The following is a 23,338-nucleotide window of genomic DNA, read 5'->3' on the forward strand; positions in this document are numbered from 1 at the left end:
GAAGGTGGTAAGGTTCTGTAGATGTAGGAAAGTAGAAATGTGAGAAACCTTGGGGTTTTCTGACCCACTAGCATGGTGGAATTACTGACTTCAGGTTGAATCTAAGAGGAAAGAGTGACAGAGGAGGATGCTAGACATTAGCATTTGACCACCACACATGCACTCACAGACATTTATACTTATAAGTACAGCTACATTCACATAAACAAAACTGTGCACATGATGCCTTACACATAAATAGACACACAAACTAGCAGCAAATGGGTTGAACTATCTCTCTAGTCTATGTTCATGGGAAATTCTCATGATCTAAGGTTTATTACATCTGCAAAGAGCAATTTTCCTAGGCTGTGCTGCTTACTGGAAAACAAAGGGAAAAAAAGATATAAACTATCATTTGTCCATGTGCACATGTGTCTGTCTGTGTGTGTATGAATGTGTCTTAGAAAAACCACTATATTTCATTGCTTTATATTACATATGCAATGCAAAATCAGCTTTGACTGGACACAAAATCTTCACTTATGGTATTTGGCTCAGACAAAAGACTAACCACCACCATATTATTGTCCTATAGTGAAAACTATTATAGACAAGAAAAGGTAAAAACCACCTTAGAATTTACAGCATAAATACAAGACAAACAAGAGGAGATGGCCAAAGGGAAGATGAATTATTAGAAATGATTCAGAGGCAGGCAAAAATGAGAAACTGCCATGGATCAGCTTTGTAATGCATTTGTCAGGGCTTGGCTATGTTTACCATTCTGTCCCTTGACTTCAAGAGATTCTGTTGTTTCCTTAGAAAAGAAGTCATAGTTAAACAAATTTGTCTGAGTATAATTCTATTCTTTGTATCAAATGATTATTGACTATAGAAAAATGACATTTAACTGTTTAAAAAAGAAAAAAACTTACAAAAGACAGTATTTATAAACAACATCACACTCCCAGGTACCAGGCTTTAGAACAGAACATGGTCTTAACTTTAGAAGTTCCAGTTCAGTTCACTTCATATGGTTTCTATTTTGTGCTATTGACAATAAAGATTTGAAAATATAATTAATGAATAAAAGAATAATGCATTTTTCTTGGATTTTATTCATATTTTAAAATTGCAACAAAATATTTCTTTCTATATAAGATTGTCCAAATGCTGAAGGGACAAATATTTAAAAGGCCCTCATGAAGGGAGAAAAGAAATACCTTGTCTGGATTTATTGTGTTTTGCTCCAATGACCCACTACTTGTGAAAATGATATCATTTTTAAATGTCACAAATCAAACAACAATAAATTGTACTGGTTTCTAAGGAAAGGAATTATTTTTATTTGGTTTTGGCATTAACCACAAAATGTGAAGAGGGTCTCTTGGAGCAAAACGGTATGCAACTAATGAGCAAAAGAATCATATTCTCCTGGAAAAATTGCATTATATACTGTCTTATTTTTACAGAACAGCCCGTAACCTTTTAGACAGGCATTTCCAACATTGACACCCTCTGTCTTTCCAATCATAGTTGATATTTAGGTTCAGCAATGCAGAGCTGAGTTATTAAGAGGAAAAGTGAAAGCCAGCAAAGTGTCTGGTTACACAGGAACATGAGCAGTGTACCTGAAGATAAGATGTGTCTTTAAAAAAATACTGCATATTGAGAAATGCTTTATGTCTATTTCAATAATTACTGCAAAAGTTACCTAGAGTATATTTATGTTGATATTTTTTGTTACCCAATCATTGAGCCTACTAACTTTGGACAGGTAGCTTTCAACATTTGTTGTTTTGAGTTGATTAACAAGTTAAAAAGTGAAATTTGAGGCCGATATAGCACCCGCCAACATGGTGAATGTTCCTAAGACCCGCCAGACATTCTGCAAGAAATGTGGCAAGCACCAACCCCACAAAGTGACCCAGTACAAAAAGGGCAAAGATTCTTTGTATGCCCAGGGAAAGCGGTGTTATGACAGGAAACAGAATGGCTATGGTGGGCAGACTAAGCCTATTTTCCGCAAAAGGCTAAAACTACAAAGAAGATTGTGCTGAGACTGGAATGTGTGGAGCCCAACTGCAGATCGAAGAGGATGCTGGCTATTAAGAGATGCAAGCATTTTGAACTGGGAGGTGATAAGAAGAGAAAGGGCCAAGTGGCCCAGTTCTAAGCTGATCTTGCTTTCACTCCAAAAAAGTGAAATTTGAAATAATGCAATTTAAATATACTCAGGTAATCAGCATATTGACAGATTTAGAGAGTAGATCAACATAAAAATTTTTAAAAGACTGTAAATTCATCAGAAGGGGGCACTTCTTTGAAAGGGAGACTTGGCGTTTTCAAATTATTAGAAGACAAACTGAATGACCTAGCTGTTAGTTATAAAGGAAAAAAATTACAATGACTGTTTAATTGCAGATTAAAATGTTTCATGAAAAAAGTGGTAGATAAGTCATTCAACATTGATCTCTCCTTCAATGAACATACAAGCAAGGATTGGAACAGTTTTTTGAACTAATTTTATGTCAGAATTGTCAATTCTACATAAAATGGCAAATGTGCAATAATATAACTTGAAAATTTTGGCAATTTTGTTTAAATGAAACCTTTTAATACTATATATGTTTCTGCCTTCATACCATTATTTTGGAAAATAATTTCCATTTTAATATAGATAGTAAGATAGATAGATAGATAGATAGATAGATAGATAGATAGATAGATAGATAGATCAGTTTGGTATCAGCTTTTAAACACACTACACAAATGCTTTAGTAACTGCTGAGATTCCCAATAAAAATCTCTGCTACATCAGGAGATTATACCCAACTAGTTTATTCTAGATTTCTAATTTTCAGCCCATATACAGTCAATGATATGCTTCTATACATGCCTGCTTGCTGCATGTATGATTCATTTTTAATATTTCCAACAAGAGTGTGTGAATAACAAAAAGAAAATATGTAATCTGTTGCATTGTGCTTCAATTAAATTATGAGTCTCTTTTCTGTATTTTTAGTTTAAGTTCAGAATTATACATTTTGAAACAGTAAATTTTTCAGAATTTCCTACAACTCATTCTAATTCCTTACCAAGCTAGCTTCCTTACTTCACTTCTTTTTTCCTTGCTTTTTGTCTCCTTATCTTCTTCCTGCTCTCCTGCATTCCCACCTTCCTTTATTCATTCACCTGTTTCCCAGAATGAGAATTTAGTATCTATGATGTGTTATTATCAAGATATTTTCCCTTCTAAATATTAAGTTGTATAATTTTAAATGCATATACTCCTTACAACTTTGCTTGGATCTAATTCATGGATCTCTTACAAAATAGTATAGATATATTGTGAATACAGTATGTAAGTGACTAAAATTTTCATGGGCTGAGCATTCCTTAAGCTGATAGTTTCTTAAAGCAAAGCATGATCCTAATTAGTCTTAATAATAAAATCCTAGATTGAAATATTGAGGTAAAAGTTATAAGATCAGAGGAGAAATGGGGCAGCCACAGTCTCCTCTTACATCTTTGACTCCTCAGAGAGAAAGTGACAAGATCCTGTCTTCATCCCACCATATAAATTCTTGTCTCTCTATATAGACCTCCAGACCTCTATGGTTAACTCACTGGACACTGATCTCCAGCAAGGATTTAATTGTCAGAACACATGAAAAAATACCACAATATGTCCCTCTTTTGTCAAAAATAAAAGAGATTACTATAATTAACATAGAAAAACTATATATAATAAGTACTATTTCTATATGCATAAAAATGTCCAGTCTATTAGCATTTGACAAACTCAGAGAAAATACTCCATTTTCTATCCTATCTTTTTCAGTATAAGCTGTTGTACCTATTTCACCTTCTATCCTAATTTGCTGTACCAACACAAAACTATTCTTTTAAGTCTCTCAACCTTATACATTTTACATTTCCTTTTTATGTTCCTTTTCTGAATTTGTTAGCAATGAATACTATGACTAGAACTATCTAGTCTTCAACTCCATCAGAGACCCCAAAAGGAAATAATATTAACTGAATAAACAGGAAGTCCAAGCAAGTGACTTCCGAAATATGTAAGGAATGAGTGCAACAGCTGGTTGCCTGAACACTCACCCAAGTTTCCTCTGTAATGTTGGAGCATCCTACAGACCTGGAATATCTGACAGAGTTATCTGTGAAGCAGGATATTGTAGAGAGCTATCCTATTTTGTCTTGGCGAAATTTGGCAGTCATTTTCTTTTGTGTCTTGCTTGTTCAATTTGGACAGCATATGGTCAGCAATCAAGGTAAGGACAGTTTCTTGCCTAGGGGCTAACTTTTACCACAAAGAAAATAAACTCCATACTAAGTTTCTTTGATGCCCACTGTCTTTTCTGAAGTAGATTGTTGCTGCCATAAAAAAGAAAGAGTTGGCTGAGCTAGCAATCTAGGTAAGAGCAGGCCTGAGGCAGTGAACTCCACAAGCACAGGCAGGCAAAACCAGCAACCTGAACCAGAAACAAAATCCACAAGAGTAGGACTGAGCTACCTGTCTAGGTCAGAGCATGGCTGAGGCAGCAAACTCCACAAGAACAGGACTGAGCAATCGATCTGGCCTGGGATGGTGACCTCCACATGAACAGGCGTGGATCCCGATCAGTGACATTGGTAGAAGCAGGACTGGGACAACCAACTATGCCAGAACAGGCCTGAGGCAGTGAATTCCTCAGTATCGGGTACAGGGGAGCAACTGCTGAATGAGTGGGACAGAGCCAGAGACCACTGTGGGTCTAAGCATAAATGTGGAAACTTTGAGGGAGTAGACCTGAGTAAGGACCCCTGCTAGTCTGGGCGTAAGTCAGGGACTATGAAGGACTATGCCTGAGCCAAAACCTCTGCAATTTTAGATGTGAGTCTAGGACCTCTGAGGGAGAAGATCAGAGCCAAAGTCCTTTGCAGGACCAACTCCAAGCCAGAGACCTCTGCAGGAGCAGATCCAGATGAGGGAATACAGAGTGACCAACAGGGTAACTAGAACCGTGTCATTGAATGTACCATGAGAAACAATTATCTGAGTCTTGGATCCACTGGCACCTAGAAGATTAGTCACCAGAGTGACAGACAGACCCAACCACACCAATAAGACGAAAAGATGAATAGACTAAGTAAGAATAGACACAACACTACAAGAAGCAACATGAAACCAGTAAAACTAGAGACCCTACAACAACAAGACTTGAACAACTAAATATAGATAAAGCAGAAGAATATGACTTAAAAATGACTTCAGGAGGATGTTTGAGAATCTTAAAGAGAAAATGAGAAATTCTATCAAAGAAATGGAGGAAAAGACAAAATAATTGGATGACATCAGCAAATTTCTTAAAGAAAACCAAGGAAAAGCAATCAAACATATGAAAGACTTGAAAACTGAATAGAGACAATAAAGAAAACAGGCTGAGGGAATTATAGAAACAGAAATCATGAGAAAATGATCAGGAACCACAAATGCAAGCATAAACAGCAGCGTATAAGAGATGAAGAAAGAATCTCAAGGGCTGAAGATACAAAAGAGGAAATAGAATCATCAGTGAAAGAAAATATTAACTCTAACAAAACAGCACAAAATATCCAGAAAATATGGGACACCATGAAAAGACCAAACCTAAGATAATAGGGCATAGAAGAACAAGAAATTCAATTAAAAAGCACAGAAAATAGGTTTAACAATACCATAGAAGAAATTTTTCCCAACCTAAAGAAAGATACTGTACTCAGATGATAAATGGGCTGAGAACGGAATAAGAGGAACATCACCCTTCACAATAGCCACAAATAGCATAAAATATCTCGGATTAACTCTAACTAAACAAGTGGAAGATTTGTGTGACAAGAACTTTAAATCTTTGAAGAAAGAAATTGAAGAAGACACCAGAAAGTGGAAAGATCTCCCATGCTCTTGGGCAGGCAGAATTAATATGATAAAAATGGCAATTTTACCAAAAGCAATCTACAGATTCAATGCAATGCCCAGCAAAATTCTTCACAGACCTTGAAAGAATGGTACTTCATATGGAAAAACAAAATATCCAGGATAGCCAAAACAATCATGAACAATAAAAAATCTTCTGGAGGCATCACAATCCCTGACTTCAACCACTACTACAGAGCTACAGTACTGGAAAAAAAAAAACAAAAACAAAAACAAAACCCTGGCATTGTCATAAACACACAGGGAGACCCAATGGAACAGATTCAAAGACTGTGGTATTAATCCACACACTTGCAAACACCTGATTTTTGACAAAGAAGAAAAAATATCAAATGGAAACAAAAAAGCATATTTAAAAAATGGTGCTGATATAACTGGATATCAACATGTAGAAGAATGAAATTAGATCCATATCTATCATCATGCACAAAATTCAAGTGCAATTGAGGGGATCTGGAGAGGTCCTTGGAGCCCAGCAAGAGGCTCTGCTCCCATGCTGAGAGGATCCAGAGAGATGGCCTTTTTGTTTGCAAAGTCATTGGAACTCAGCAAGAAACCCTGCTCCCATACTGGGAGGATCCTGAGAGGAAGAGATGGGCAGGCACCAATGCAAGAATTTCTCCAAGAATTTCATCCTGAAAAGCCACATGATAACACCAGAATCCAGCAAACATGCAACTGGAAGACTTGAACATCCTAACCCAAAAGAAATAGAAAAAATCAACTTTAAACATAACCTTACAAAAATGATGGAGACTCTTAAACAGGAAGTGAAAAACTCCCCTGCTGATGTGCATTCATTGGTCCAACACTGGCCTTTGCCACACTTTCTATATAATCCAGAATGGAGGTGTGTTCTATTTGAATTATTCTTATAAAATACATTATTTCTAGATAGCCTTTTTTAGGTGATGTTGTTTGCCACAATTAAAACATTTAACATTGTAATTTTTTCCTTATGCCTCTGGAAATCACCTCTCCTATCCGAGGAATATCATGGTTAAGAGAGTCAATATTTACTGTATCATGTACTCATTCATTTATGAGTGATGATCTTACCTTTAATGGTCTAATTGCCCTTTTGAATTTTGAATTATTATTTTCAAAATCCAGAAATTCAATTGTTTGTCTAGCTCCTGAATTTGGTATTATTCTATTTACTGCTGAAATTAATCTTTGTAAATAAATAAATTAATTAATTAAAGTTTCTTTTGGTCCTTGTAAAACTTTAATAAATGACTCAGTTCTCTTTGCAGCATCTTCAACTCTGTCCCAAGTATTCAAAACTGTTTCATGGTATAGAATCAAGCTGTGGTCATCATATGTAAACTGTATTTGTACATTAGCTTAATTGCCCTCTCTAAGAAGTTGATCTTGGGAGATTTAATATCTCTAGCCCTACTTCAGTTTTCATTGGTCCTTGCCACATCTTTCCTCCAGATTTTCCACTGTAATTGAGGATATACTCCAATACTGCTGCAACTAAATCTCTCCTGTCATGTGGGATAATTCTGTAACAAGATGACCATGTGTTTAACATATGCTTCACAAAAAATAAATGTATACCATTTGAGACTATTGCTTCCTTTAATCTCAAATCTAACATTTCCACAGGAGTCCATTTTGCTCAAGTTTAGTAATAACTGTTATTTGGCTAATCCTAGGAGACTGGATAAATTAAGGTGGGTTATTGAAAACCTTGTATTCTTCCTCTCTAACCTTATAATGTAATTCTGAGATTAGATCTCCATTAAAGTCCTCTGTCTGGGTCTGAATATCTCTAGGATTTGTTTTCAAAAGTTCTTCTTAGACTGAATCTTGATGTTAATATTAACCAACATATTTTAGGGATAAAATCAGAATTATCAAAATGATAATTGGCATTATGTAAATCCCAGGCAAGCTGATTGTCTCTTCATTTAATTGTTACATTTTTAATCCCTCCATTGTGTAATGATTATATTACCTATTTACATCTAAAAAGTGTTTTCCATTTTATGTGTGAAAAAATTCTCTCTCTCTCTCTCTCTCTCTCTCTCTCTCTCTCTCTCTCTCTCTCTCTTTCTCTCTCTCTCTCTGTCTCTCTCACACAAACACACACACAAATTCCCACTTTAAAATTCCCAGTTGTCTCACCAAATCAGCTGTTGATGGTGAAGATCACAGTAAACATGAGGATGAGGAAGTGTGAGACTGACTGCTGCTGTGTAGAACAATAGAAGCCTGAGCAGATTTTTTTTTTTTTGCCTGAGCAGATTTTTAAGGTAGCTAGCTACCTAGTTTGATAGCCTTGTTCCCACCTGAGGAGGGAACAAGGAAAAAACCACAGCCCAATGGGAGAAGTTTCCTGTCTTCTGAAAAACTCACTAGGGGGATCTTAGAGAAGAAGCATGTGCAATGAGAGCTGCCTTCAGACAGAGCCGGTTGGTGGTGAGGGGCTAACTCTAGCAGTGTTTGGAACTCAAGAACCTGTAGAGTTTCCTGCAGAGATGATATAACTGAAAAATCCCAAGCTAGCTCAGAGGTTTTGGGAAGAAAAAGGAAAACTTAGCTGACAGGACAGTGATATCAGCAGTGTACAAATCTGACTTGTCCTTGCAAAGCTACGAGCAAGCATCTTTTTCATGAATTTGTGCCTCAAAAGTTGCACACCAGATGAAGTGTGATCTTAATTAGTCTTAATAAAAACCCAAAGTCAGCTATCAGGATAAGATATGAGAGAAGCAAAGGAACACCACAGTTACCCCTTACTCCTCTGACTTTTCAGAGCAAAAGGGTTGAAACCTGTTTCTACTCAGCCCTATGACTTCCTGTTGTCTGTACAGATTTCTTGACTTCTTTTGTTAACTAATGGCTGCCCTGTGATCTCCTGGCAAGCTTCATTTGTCAGAACACAAACACACTATCACAAAATATTCTTGCTAGGAGTTTGTATTTGTTAAGTTGTAGTTGTCTCACAGAATACAAAAGAACAAATGTAGAAATGTTAGAAGCCATAAGATAGTAAAAAGATAATATATACAACTTTAGTGAAGTGTTGAAATGTTTCTTTTATCATTATGCAATCTGCAAGTCACTGATTAATAATCTCATTAACACTACATTTTTAATTATTAAGAAATAGAGACAAATTAAATAACTTCCTTGCTTGGGAAGAAAGAGTTGACATCAAACTCTGTTCCAAGACCTCTCTAAAGCTCAAAGATGACATAATGTTTTTTGTCCACATCAAAAGCCCAATTAAAAAATATTTATGTTTTATGTATATGATTATTTTGCCTGTATATATGCCTTGTGCCCATGGAGGTCAGAAGAATGCATTGGATTCCTCAACTTGGAGTTTTGGATGACTGTGAGTTATGCCATGTTGGTGCTGAGAACAAAACCTGGGTTCTCTGCAAGAACAGTAAGTGTTCTTCACTGCTGTCCCATAGACCCAGCTCCCCAAATCTCAATTTGTTTTTTAAAATTTTCATTGCTTGGGGCCTACAATGCATTAGTTTCATGCATTTTCCTTGTCTATATAAAGTCCTGATGTTCTTTACAACATCATATTTCCTCTGTGAGAAACCATAACCAGTCTTTAAATGAGTCAAACACAATTAGGCCCTTCATACATTCTATTTTTGACAGAAGATACTTTAAGAAAAACCAAGAAAGACTTAAATATAATACTACTATTTTGCCCTTTATTTAGAAATTTTGCTTTTTATTTGTTTTGTTTCTTTTTGTTGTTGTTGTTGAAACTAAATCTTGCCCTGTAGCCTGGATTTGCCTTGTATTCACTGTGCATTTTATCCTCAACTCCAAATGCTGAAATTATAAGCCTGTGCTATCACACCTAGTTACATTTTTAGTAACTTACTATAGGCCATATCTTCAAGTCATTTCTATTTGCTTTACAATAAAGAACAGAAAAAAGCACAGTTCAATTCAATAAGCAATATGTATATTTACATCAATTTTCCCATCAGCTTGTGTAAGTTAAATATATACTACATACATGTGTATACATTTATATTTATATATTATACAAATGGATACTGTTGATATGTATGATACATGTGTTGATATATATGATGGGATAATAATGTATAATAAAAAGTTACTCTAGAAGATATAATAAAATATAATAAAATGCAGATATTTTATGCTCAATATCTATAGTTGATATAGAAAATTTTCCTGTTTTTAATTTTCTACATACAATTACTGAATTTCTAAGAATATGTGAATTTCAAGGCATTAATTTAAGGATGCATACAGGACTGGAGGATGTCAACAGATAGCTCTGATGCCAAATTTAAAAAAATTAACAACAATCTTTATCTGTTAGAAAATGATAGACCACTTTTCAAGACACTCCAAAATGCCAAGTTTATATATTGTAATTGAAAACCTTACCATTACCAGAAACAACATTTACAGCTACTAAATTCAAAAGTAGTAAGATAAATATGTACTTCATGTATTCAGGATGGATTATCATATATTTGTGAGTACACTTATTTTTAAGACTATATATATATATATATATATATATTGGGTTCATATACTATTTCAGACTCCTTACATAAATATGCATTGTATAGATTCAGTACAAATAAATATAATTTACAATATTCTTTCATGGCTATTCCCTCAGGGATGTTATAGGGAACAAGATACTACAATAGAGGCCTACTTTGTATGTCTTTTCTTTGATAATGCTTTGGATATAACCACTAGTAGCATTACTATAAATTCATTTCACTGGGTAATTAAGTCCAAAAATTTGAAAGAGAAGTTATATTATATTAAGTCTTGTCTTCAAAATCATATTGATCTTGTGGAATCTGTTATTGAGTAATGAAAATATAATTAAAAGCCTTGAAACTCTTTACACTATTTCTTGATAAAAGTTGCTTGAATGTATCAATTTAAAAATGGGCAGGGGGAGGGATGGAGAAGTGGCTTAGAGGTTAAGATCATTGGCTGCTCTTCCAGAGGTCCTGAGTTTATTTCCCAGCAACTACATGGTGGCTCACAACAACTTGTAATGAGATATGGTGCTCTCTTCTGGCATACAGACAGAATACTGCATACATAATAAATATTTTTTTTAAAAAAAATGGGCAGGAGGCACAAGGGAAAGAATGAGGAGATAAGCAAGTTTGGAGTACATGATGTCAAATGCACAGATAATCAATAAAAGTTGAGAAAAATAATTATAGTAAGCTTGGCAGGGAGTTTTTCTTATTGCTTTTTTTGTATTGAAATGAATAGAGAACATCTGTATTCTCCATTCTCTTTGTGTAAAAAAAGTCAAGGAAAACTTGTCTTTCCCATCTCTCTTGGGGAAGCAAACAAGATATTAACACATATAAAAAACAAACATTATGCACAAGAAAGTTGCATACAATTGCCCAATCTCATTAAACTCTTTTATTCCTCTCCAATATGGAGATCATGGTTACCCTGTATCACACAAAACTAACTAATATGGTGAACCCACACTGGTGGTTTTTAAAGGTTAGTTCTATTTTCTGCAAAAAAATATTAAGAATAATATTTTATATGAACCTATGTTCAAAATTTTAGTTAAATGTCTTCACTCAAAAATTAGATTGCATTGGTAACAAAAACAATATGCAATGGATTAATAGAAATACACTATGCTGTAGGTTCCTGTATTTATACTTACATGGTTTCCCTCTATTAGCCATCATCTTACAAAGTCTATAGTTAAATGAGCTTCAAAATTTATACATTTGAAAATCATAAATATTTTCTAACTCAAATATGTCACATGGAAACATTCAGATAATGAATAATAGAGTTGATAAAGTTTTTATATCATATGTAAATATAGGAGATATATATATATATATATATATACTAGAATGTGAAATAAGGCAATAATGTAATATATTTTGAAAGCTGTTTACATTTATTTTATCTAAAAGAACCAGTTTTATCTCTATCAGGTTGTCTGAATACACACCCACATTATAAGTTGATAGAGGCTATGTACATGTAAAAGCATAACATATACTTACAAGCAGGCTTGTGTTAATATTATTTTGGCAGTGTGACAAAAACTCGAAAGCAAATTACTTTATTTAATTCTGCAAGCCTGCTGTTATTTTCCATCCTGAGTGTGCAATGTAGTCTTAGCGCTCAATCTTTCACATGTCTGAAAAGGGTGCAGGAGATGTATATGAAATCAGCAGACTGTCTTATCTTTCCTTCATTAGTATACATCAGGCAAATAAGAACTTTCTGTCATTTCTGTAGTAAACATGCTCTCCTACCATAGATGAAGGTTGACACTGCAGTCCAAGGAATTCATTGGTTTAGTAATGGACATACAGTCCATTTTATAAAACTGCACTTATATTCATTACATTGTGAGTACTGTTTCTAATTGTTCCCTGATATTTAAAAAAATCATGTTAATTCTGTTTCTAATTGTTCCCAAATATGTCAAAAAAATCTACAAGCAGATGAAACTTCTACTATAGTGATATTATGTGCGTGTTTTTAACAAATAAAGCTTGCCTAAAGATAAGAGTACACGGTTAATCCAGTAGAAGCCAGGCAGTGGTGGCACAGGTAGACTAAGGAGGGAGACAGAGGCCAGAAGATCTCTGTTAGTTCATGGCCACCCTGGGCTATGCGGATTATTGTTCCAGTACAAAAGAAACAGTGCTCACACAAAGGTGATCCTAGCATTTAAATTATGTGCCTTTAATTTTAGCCTTATGGAGGTAGAGACAGGAATGTAAGGCTGGGCATTCAGAGGAATAAAAGATAGGAGAAAGCACCTCAGTGCAGTCTGAGGCAGCATTCTGAAGCACTCTGAGTAGCAGTTAGTTGGAGGAGCAGTCGGAGAAGCAGTCAGTCTAGGCGGTCAGTCTGAGTATGCAATCTGAGCAGGCAGTCTGAGGATAGGATCACTCTTTTGGTCTGAGCATTGGTAGAGGTAAGAACTCTACCAGTTAGCTGTTCTGATTTTCTTTTTCTTCACCTTTCATCCCCTGATAGCTGAGTCCAAGATTTTATTATTAAGAACAATTAGAATCCATGCTATATTCTAGCAAAGAAACTAATGCTTATTTTATTTTATTTCATTTCATATATACAAGAAAGTTCAAAATTTTTATAGATTTAAAAATTAAAGATTACTTTAATCATAAATTGGAAACAATAAGAAAGATCTGATGATATAATGATAATTAAGATCTGAGTTTATAGTAATTATTACATTCTATAATTAGCAAAAGGTACCACTTTTATTCATTTTCATCATGTTTACTATTTGAAAAGATGACTTGTTTTGCTTTGCTACTGAGCAGGTTTTATTTCCATTTTTGAAAGGTAGAAAAATTGACATGCTTTGCTTCTTGGGTTTCAGATCACTCAGTTAATAATTAGGAAGGAAGTTTAAATAATGTTCTCAGGTAAGCACAAGAGTTATTAGAGAACAGATGTTTTATATTGCAACAGAAGGCCTTCCTATGGAAGCAATTTTAAGTGTTTGTCAGTACTGAAAAGCTGTCACGTCAGTGTGATAGATATGCTTTGAGATACAATAGATGATATGGAACATAATCTAAAGTACATAGTCATTACTGGAGAATATTCAACCACCTCTAGGGTAATTGTATGTATTTAAAGCTCCAGTGATAATGTAGGATGACATGAAAACTCTAAGACAGATAAGAACATGAATCAATGTCCATACAAACCATGAAAAGTCACCTGGGTGCCCTGTCTTCTCCCAAACCCTCCCTCTACTTCTGCTGAAAGAAGTAGATATCCGGCCTCCTCTAGCCTGAGCTCTCTCTTTGTCTCTATTCCTGAAGTAGTTACTTTTGTGCGCCCTCTCTCTCTCTCTCTCTCTCTCTCTCTCTCTCTCTCTCTCTCTCTCTCTCTCTCTCTCTCTCTCTCTCTCTCTCTCTCTCTCTCTGTTTCGCTTTCTCTCTCTCTGCCCCTCTCTCTGCTCTTCCCCCTTTTCCCCTTCGCCCCTTTCCCCTCTATAACTCACTTTCTCTGCATGGCGTGCTTATGTCTGTCTCTAACCCACTGCAGTTACAGATCCTCGTGGGACGGGCTGTTCCTCCAAGGTCTCTTACCTGTCAGGCTCTGTGCCTGAATTTCTGGGATCTGCTGCCCCTTATGGCCCATAGGCCACTTTGGAAACATTGCTGTTTTACTTTTACCAAAGCAGCCTTCCCTCCTGGGACTGGCCTTCCCGCTTATATCTTTAAGAAAGAATAACACTAGTCATCTGTGTTATATATTTTCTACTACACAGTTCTGACTTTGATATATTTTCAATTTTCAACAATTGAAACAATAATATTTTGTTTTAGGTAGAAAAACACAATGCCAGGAAGAACCAAGAATATATATCACTTCATTTTACCCGTTCATGATGTTATTTTTTGTTGTAAAGTAAAATCAAAATAGGAACCACAACATTTGTACAGCTTTTTCATGCTTTTAAAAAATACTGGTTTTAATATTATATTGGTTGTAGCTTAATAATTCTGATATCACTTTTGCTATATTTCCAAAACATTTTAATAGAGTATGAGATGCATTTTCAAATAAAAGTCCTCACATAATGTATGTTTTAGAATAATTGTAATAAGTACGGTGGTCATATTTTTCTGATTAAAAATCTTGCTTATAAATGAGTGAAAATGTTAATGGTAACATATTTTATAAGCAGTCAAATAAAATAAATGCTAAATGTTTGTAAAATGTTTACAAACAATAAATGTTTGCTAAATGTTTGTAAAAACACAGAGAGAAACAGAGAGGGAGAAGGGGAGAAGTAGGGAGACGGGAGAGACAGAAGCTGCCTCTTTGAGAGAGAAATAGAAAAGAAAGGGCTCAGGGAATGGGCTTGGCTTGTCTTTTAAAGGACCAGAGCAGACCATTATAGATGCTATATTCCAATCTTTTTTGTCTTACTGTATTGGCCTATTCCCCTCATAACGTAGATGGTCACATGAGCTTGCATCATAATATTCTTTTCTAGTTTGTAAAAACACCAATTTAAAATGAAGTGCATTTAATCAACTCAATTTTAAGTAGAGAAAATATCTTAAAATTACAATTCAAAAAGACACTAGATAAAAATTAATAGAATAAATATGAATAGAAATGGTTATAGTTGTGAGCCTTTTGAAAAATCATATTTTTGTTTAATGGAAATATTAAGGTGTATGGATACCAAGTAGTGTGGCCTAAAGTTATAGAAGCTTGCCCATATTTATCCAAGGAAATCTTATCCTTTGTTTCTTAGCCTTAGAAAGATATTTGTATTCTTTATACCTGAAACTAAAAATTTATAAATATTAGAATCAAAAATGATGCCTATTTCAGAAATTTGCTCTGAAGTTTGTTGTGGAAAATAAGCAATAAAATACAATGATAATAAGTAGTCACAACAAATCCTAAGCTATTATAAATTGAAAGAGTGCATTGAAGTTTAGATTAAAATCCCTATTTTATAGTAGAATAAATTGGTAGGAAAAATGTAAAGAAATACCATCTCTTATTTCCAGTTGGATTAGATAACACCACACAATGTAAGATCTCATTGACTTCTTAGGTTCTCTAAATAGATTGGGAAAAGACTGATGTATTAAAAAAGAAGTAATATATTCATATATTCATATAATCAAATATTTAACTTACCTCAATTTTCTAAAACAAAGCTAATGTCTTTTGTTATACACTTCCTCAATTATGCATTAACTCAATAAGATTTAACATAATTGTCTTTTATTTAAAAGTAATTTTTCAATTATCTTCACAAAAAGAATGTGATCCCAAATTAGCAGAGTAAGTTGACTCAAAATTTTCTTTCATAATGTAATACAGACATAATTTTAGGAATAGCTAACAATGGGAAGAGGAAAACACACAGCACTAGTGTCAGTGCTTCCACCGTCATAAGCTCCAACATAGGGTTTTTTTCCTTTGAAGACTTCAAATAATATATGTGAGATTTGCTGTTTTTATTGTTGTGATGATTAATCTTATTAGTCATCCTTTTGTCTCTGAAATCACAGAAGAAATATACCTCTCTCTAGATAAGTCTGTGAGCATATTGAAAGGAGGGAAAACCCTTCCTCCAGAGTTGGCAACCTCTTCCTGGGGCAGCCCAGGCATAGAGAGCACTGAAGAGGATGCAGTTTTGTCTGCTAATGTAATTCGTTGATGATGAGCTTGTCTAGTCTATCCCTGACACCACTGCTGCCATCACAGTTCAGCTTCTTCAAGTGCTGTATATGAACAGAGCACCAGTATATCTCCTGGAACCTTTCTAACATTCTGCATAAAATTGAGATGGTTGAGGCTTGCCTTCTCATGAGCTAAGTACCTAGCAGACCCATAAACTCTTCAGCATTCAGGAAGTCATTTCTGGATTACCCAACCACTATCTTGTAATCTATACTAATAAGTCCCCTAATATATTCCTTGACTAAATTCTATTTTCCTAGAACATCATAACTAATATAATCGTCTTCCTACCACAAGTTGCTCTGGGGTTGCTTAATTAGAAAACAAAATGGAGACAGTACAGAATAGATACCAGGTGCCAAAATATACCTATAAAATACTTGAAAATAGTTTGTTACAGCTGGTAAGTGTAAACTGAATTAAAGAAGTGGATAATGTTGGAATTACCATGTATCCATTATAAAGATATTTATTTACTTAGTATACTCCTAACAATTTCCATTTACACCTCCTCCTTTTATAGATCTTTATTATAATGTAAAATATCTGACCAAATTTAGTGACATAAAACCATATATTTTGTTTCTGTACTCTTTCAATCCAGGAACATCTGTGTTATATGTTTGGATCCTTGACTTTTTTGTTTTTTTAGAGACATAGTTTCTCTGTAGCTTTGGAGCTTCTCCTGGAACTAGTTCTTGTAGACCAGCTGGCCTCAAACTCATAGAGATCTGCCTGACTCTGCCTCCTGAGTGCTGGGATTAAAGGTGTGCACCCCCACCACACAGCAAGGGATTCTTGACTTTTGTCATTATTTGTGTTAATGAAATCAGTAAAGATGCTCTTAATCTGCAGCCCTATTTGAAAGTTCAGCTGAGGAAGTGCTCATATTCATACATTGTCAATATGGTACAATCATGAAAATTATGACCTCTAGGGGCCAGTGGAAAATGGTCCTTAGTTCTGAGTGCATGGGCTTCTCATGAGAGGTAATTCAATTTTAAACAAAAATTGAATTGTAGCAAACTGGAACTAGGAAGTGAAAAAGAAACAATAATGTCAGCACTCTGTGGAAGTCATGTGTTATTACCATTGTATTTTGTTGGTAAAGAAGTTACTAAATCCAGCAAACAGGAACAGATAAATTTCTGAACAGACATTGCTGCCATGTAGTGGATGAGGGACAGCCATAGTTTATCAACCATAATTTTCCTCAGTTTATTGAAGCATTATTGGTTTATATTCATGTTTGAATTTGAGTACTATCTTTGAACTAATTCAGTTGAAAACAAAATTTGGAAAAAATATATTATTGAAGCTGATCTATTTAATACACATGTATTTTAAATCTATTTACATATTTGAACCTCCTATTTCTATATTCTGTATTTGGCTGCTCATTATCTTATTCACACACTCAAATGTGATCATCTTAGTCCCCTATTTCCATGCATATTTCAGATGAGAACGCATCTATGTGAAGGTGAGGTTTATTTTTTTCCTATATGCATTTGACTTCCCAGGATGATAATGAGAAACTAACTTCTTCTGGAACACAGGACTTCACAGCATTCCAATGCTACATGGAATCAGCACTAAACAGCAGAAAACACACTGTTCCTTGGGAGAGCAAGATGTGCAATTCCTAATGACCCTCTCCAGGTTTGGTCACGACTACAGATTTGTAGAAGGAATTGCGCCCTGTGTACCCGGCCGCCGGCTAGCTTTACACTCGAAATAATTACACGGAAACTGTATTCTTTTAAACACTGCCTGGCCCATTATCTGTAGCCTCTTATTGGTTAATTCTCAAATCTTCCTTTAATCCATATTTAGTAATCTGTGTAGCACCACGAGGTGTGGCTTACCAGGAGAGATCTTAACCTGCATCCATCTCGGGGAGGAAAAGCATGGAGACTCACTATGGCGACTGCCTGAAGCGTCTCCCCACTGCTTGCTACCCCTTTTCCCACAATTCTGTTCTGTCTACTCCGCCTACCTAATTTTCTGTCTCTTAAAGGGCCAAGGCAGTATCTTTATTAATAATGAAAGTAACACATAGACACTCCTCCATCATTTCCCGTTTTTCTGTTTAAACAAAAAAAGAAAGGCTTTAACTTTAACATAGTAAAATTACATGTAACAAAAGAGTTATCAAGCAAGAATTACAGTTACAATATTTGAATCTACTTTATCTTTTATCATAACTAAGGAAAACTATAACTACCTTATTCTTCAACTCCATCAAAGACTCCAGAAGGATATAATATTACCTAAGTAAACAAGAAATATGCAAATTTCAAACTCTAGAAATGACAGAGACAACTCGCTGCCTGGACAGTCACCCAAAGTTCCTCTGTACTGTTGGGGCATCCATCTTCAACCTACAGGCCCATAAGTATCCAGCAGACATTTCCATGAAGCAGGAAATTCCAAAGACAGTTCAGTCACTTTCTGCTGTGTCCTGCAGAACGTCTCGCAGATTCTTTAATGAATCAGTGTACCGGCAAATGTACCGGCAAGTACCCGCGGTACCAGCGGTCGGAGGAATTAGGAAGTGACCCAGATAGTCCTTTTATAATAAATCAGTTTTAATAAAAGGGGGAATAAGGGAACTTACAGAACCAAGGGTCCAGCGGAGCAGCGGGTGACGCGGGTGCCCCGATGCTATTTAAGGGGTATCCTACCACGCTGGGGCAGCCACGCCCCTGAACGCAGGGATTGGGCCAGCTGCCCCAACATCTCCCCCTTTTGCCTAATTAAGGCAGATTCAGAAATCAAATACAACTATATACAATGGGAACAGATCATATAAAATTACAAGAAGTAAACAATATCAGGCGAGGAGCATATAACAACAAAAAAAATTCTAATCACTCTACTTTGGGAAGTCTAAATAATGTAGAAGGTAGCTACCATTATCTAATCTTCAACCCCATCAAAGATCTGAGAAGGAGAGTAAAATTACCAAAGCAACCAGGAAGCACAAACGAGAAACTTCCAAAATGTGCAACAGAAGACAGAGACAATTGACTACCTGGGCAACCACATGAAGTCTTGATAGCAATGTTGAGGCAACCAACTTTGGCTGAGGCCTGAAAAAACCTGACATACCATTATACAATGGCAAGGAACCTTTAGTAGAACTATCCTATCCTGTCTTGGCAAGATAAGACAATTCTGTTTTATCCACTTATGGATATTTCGTACTTTAGTCAGTAATGGAGGTATGGGCTTTTCTTTGCCCCAAGGCCAGTTCTGCCAAGTAGAAGACAAACTCCCAGTGGAGTGTCTTTGGTGCTCAACGTTCTCTCGGGAGTAGAGCATTGTTGCCAGGAGTGATTGTGTCTCATAAATACAAAACTCTAGGTTAGATTAAAGGCCATGTTCTACAGCTCTTCAAAGAGGTCGAAGATTATGCTATCTATACTAAATACAACCTCTATGTGTTTAAAAAACCTGATTGTCCTAAATATAAATATGACCAACATAAGATTCTCAACACTTATGTAACTTTATGACTAATAGAATAGACAACAGTACAATAAATGAAGACAATGATTTCCAAATGTAAACAGGATCATTACATAAATAATATCTGAGGTAGAAATGTACATTGCAATATAGTAAACAATGTCATTACATAAATAGTATCAGAGGTAGAGATGTACATTGCAATATAGTAAACAATCTCAATATAACAATGTTTCAAACAGAGGTAGTATCATACTCTCATACAATGTTCAATATATCAATATACAAGAATCAACACTCATATAGTTTTTCAAAAAACAATAACTCACAAAAATTAATTATTCCTTCAGATCACCAGTTAATCCCTCCCCCCTTTTATATATATATATATATATATATATATATATATATATATATATTTGTATATATGTATATAAGTATATACATATATACATATATATATACATACATAATTTATACCCCTGAGTCCATATAAAGCCTTCCACAACCCGACAACCCTATACCAGCCACCAATTAGTGTCCCTAAACCTGAGGGTAAACTTTGTTGGGAGGGGGGGCGTCGTCATCTAAGATTGCTTCCAGCTGACATAGGGGCGACTTTTCTTCTCAGGGGGTCCTGTGAAAGCAAATAATTGTAGAATACCCAGGGTAACATTTCATCTAGGAAAAATGTGTCCAGCCTCTGAATTTTTTAGAAAATGAGGCCAGAATATTGTCAAAAATGTGCACCATTCAAAAGTGTTCTGTGCAATTGGTACCAAAAAACAGGCCAAATATTAGCGCTACAAAAACATGACGTCATAATAACCAGTTGGAGTTGATGTTGCGGGGCCCTGTCTTCATCCTGGAAACTGCAAAGATTACTGAAGAAAAAATTTTGTTGTTTGTTGCAAGAGAGATAAGCATTATCTACAAAGACACATACAGACGTATACGTGCATATCTTCAATGAAAGGTGCATTAAAGACAACCATAGATATGAATGAAGGCAAAGAAGGCAAATATATTGGTACCATTATCAACATTATTGTTATTAATATTCTGTCTCATAATATGACTCCTAACCTGAGACAGAAACTCTGAGAAATCTCTTATAAACAAGCTTGGAATTGGAGAGGGACTGGGCCAGAGTCCAACTCCAAGAAACCAGCTCTAAATATCTATGAAGAAATGCATATTGACACACATTCAAAAATTGTTTTTTATACTCACAGAGCTTACTCAATGTTAATGCTGATCCTTGTTGGGTTGCAATTGGTTCCAATCCATCAATATTCAAGGTATCCAGGGTCCCTCAGGTCCTTCGAAGGTGAGCGTCTTCCTGTGGGGATAAGAAAAGAACCCTGCCCCCGAACTATAGGTCTCTTACCATCAGTATGTTCACCATCCTTGTGCATGAATTGTTATTTTTCTTTTCCAAGGGGCTTCTCTTCAAACCGAACCTTTATTAACTTTGATGGTATCCACGATTTTTCTTCTCCTGTGGAGACAAGAGCAAAACCCCTTCCCCAACGCAGCACATCCCCTGGCTTCCATTGTGAGGTTAGCACATCCTTGAAATAAACTGGTTGATTTAATTCAACAGACTTTTCCATTATCCAATGTCTTTCTGCAGCCGTTGTCCCCTTCTCATTAGCGTTGAGAAAATTCCAGGTTAGTAAAGCATGATGTAATCTATTTCTGGGGGTATTTTCCACCCCCTTTTGCTTGTTTAACGTATCCTTTATAGTCCTATTTGATCTTTCAATGACTGCTTGACCTGTAGGATTGTAGGGTATGCCTGTAACATGCTTAATATTGTAATAGGCAAAAAACCGTTTCATTTTCCTAGAGACATAAGCTGGACCATTATCCGTCTTTATTTGTGCAGGTATACCCATGATGGCCATAACTTCTAATAAGTGAGTGATTACTGAATCGGCCTTTTCTGAGCTTAAAGCAGGTGCCCATTGGAATCCTGAATAAGTGTCAATGGTATGGTGTATATATTTTAATTTTCCAAATTCTGCAAAATGGAACACATCCATCTGCTAGATTTCATTCCTTTTGGTGCCCTTTGGATTAGCCCCTGCAGACAGTGGTGCTTGGTTATAGAAAGAGCAAGTAGGGCATTTCTTTACAATCTCCTTAGCTTGTTGCCATGTAATAGAAAACTCTTTCTTCAAGCCTTTGCTATTGACATGATGCTTTTCATGAAATTTGGAAGCCTGCAGCACACTACCAATCAATAACTGATCAATATCTGCATTGCCACGTGCTAAAGGACCTGGCAGACCCGTATGGGATCGGATGTATGTTATATACATAGGGCAAAGTCTGTTCCTGATCATTTCTTGTACCTGGATAAACAATGAGGTTAGTTCAGTATCATCAGGTATGAATTCAGAAGTTTCAATATGTAAGATAACTCTTTCTGCATATTGTGAGTCAGTAATAATGTTAAGAGGTTCCTTAAAATCCCTTAGCACCATAAGAATGGCAAATAACTCTGCCTTTTGGACAGAATCGTAAGGACTTTGTTCCACCTTACTCAAGTCTTCTGATTTGTAACCTGCCTTCCCTGATTTATTAGCATCAGTATAAAATGTGCGGGCTCCAGTTATTGGAGCATCACGGACAATTCGAAGAAGAATCCAAGGAGTTCTCTTTATAAAGTTAAGCCTTTTGCTTTTTGGATAGTTGTTATTAATTTCTCCTAAAAAGTTAGCACAAGCTCTTTGCCATGGTTCATTATCTTCCCACAATTTTCGTATCTCATCAGCGGTGAAAGGCGCTATGATTTCTGCTGGGTCTATGCCTGCTAGTTGACGAAGTCTCAATTTGCCTTTTATGATTAGTTCAGAAACCTTTTCCACATAGGTTTTTAATTTCTTACTTGGCTTATGAGGTAGAAAGATCCACTCTAAGATAATATCATCTCTTTGCATTAAAATTCCTGTAGGAGAAATTTTTGAAGGCAATATGACGAGAATACAACTGAGTTCTGGATTCACCCTATCCACATGTGCTTCCTGCAATCTTTCTTCAACCATTGTCAGTTCTTTTTCTGCTTCAGCTATTAATTCTCTGGGACTGTTTAGGTCTCTTTCCCCATCTAAGGTTTTGTTTAAGTGAATTATCATATCAGGTGTTATCCCAACAGCCGGTCGAAGGCTGGAAATGTCTCCCAACAACCTTTGAAAGTCATTAAGAGTTTGCAGTTGATCTCTCCTAATTTGTGCCTTTTGTGTCTTAATTTTTTCCAAACCTATTCTATAACCTAGATAATCAACAGAATCTCCTCTCTGAATTTTTTTGGGAGCAATCTGTAATCCCCATTTAGGTAGAACTATTTTCACCTCTTCAAACAGTCTCTCTAAGGTATCCACGTTTGAATCAGACAATAAGATGTCATCTACATAATGGTAGATAATGGATTTGGGAAACATCTTGCATATTATTTGTAATGGTTGATTCACAAAGTATTGGCACAGGGTGGGAGAGTTCAACATGCCCTGTGGGAGGACTGTCCACTGGTATCTCTTGGTAAGTTGAGAGTTATTATAAGTAGGCACTGTGAAGGCAAACTTTTCTCTATCTTTTTCTTGTAAAGGTATGGTGAAGAAACAGTCCTTCAAATCAATAACTATGAGAGGCCAT

General features: G+C 35.6%; 1 pseudogene; it reads left to right on the forward strand.

Annotated features, from left to right (window-relative positions):
• The first annotated feature begins 1,838 nt into the window (after positions 1-1,838).
• On the forward strand, positions 1,839-2,158 carry LOC119815712 (annotated as a pseudogene).
• The last annotated feature ends 21,180 nt before the right edge of the window (positions 2,159-23,338 follow it).

Source organism: Arvicola amphibius, chromosome 5, assembly GCF_903992535.2.
Source record: "Arvicola amphibius chromosome 5, mArvAmp1.2, whole genome shotgun sequence".
In the NCBI taxonomy this organism is placed as follows: domain Eukaryota; kingdom Metazoa; phylum Chordata; class Mammalia; order Rodentia; family Cricetidae; genus Arvicola; species Arvicola amphibius.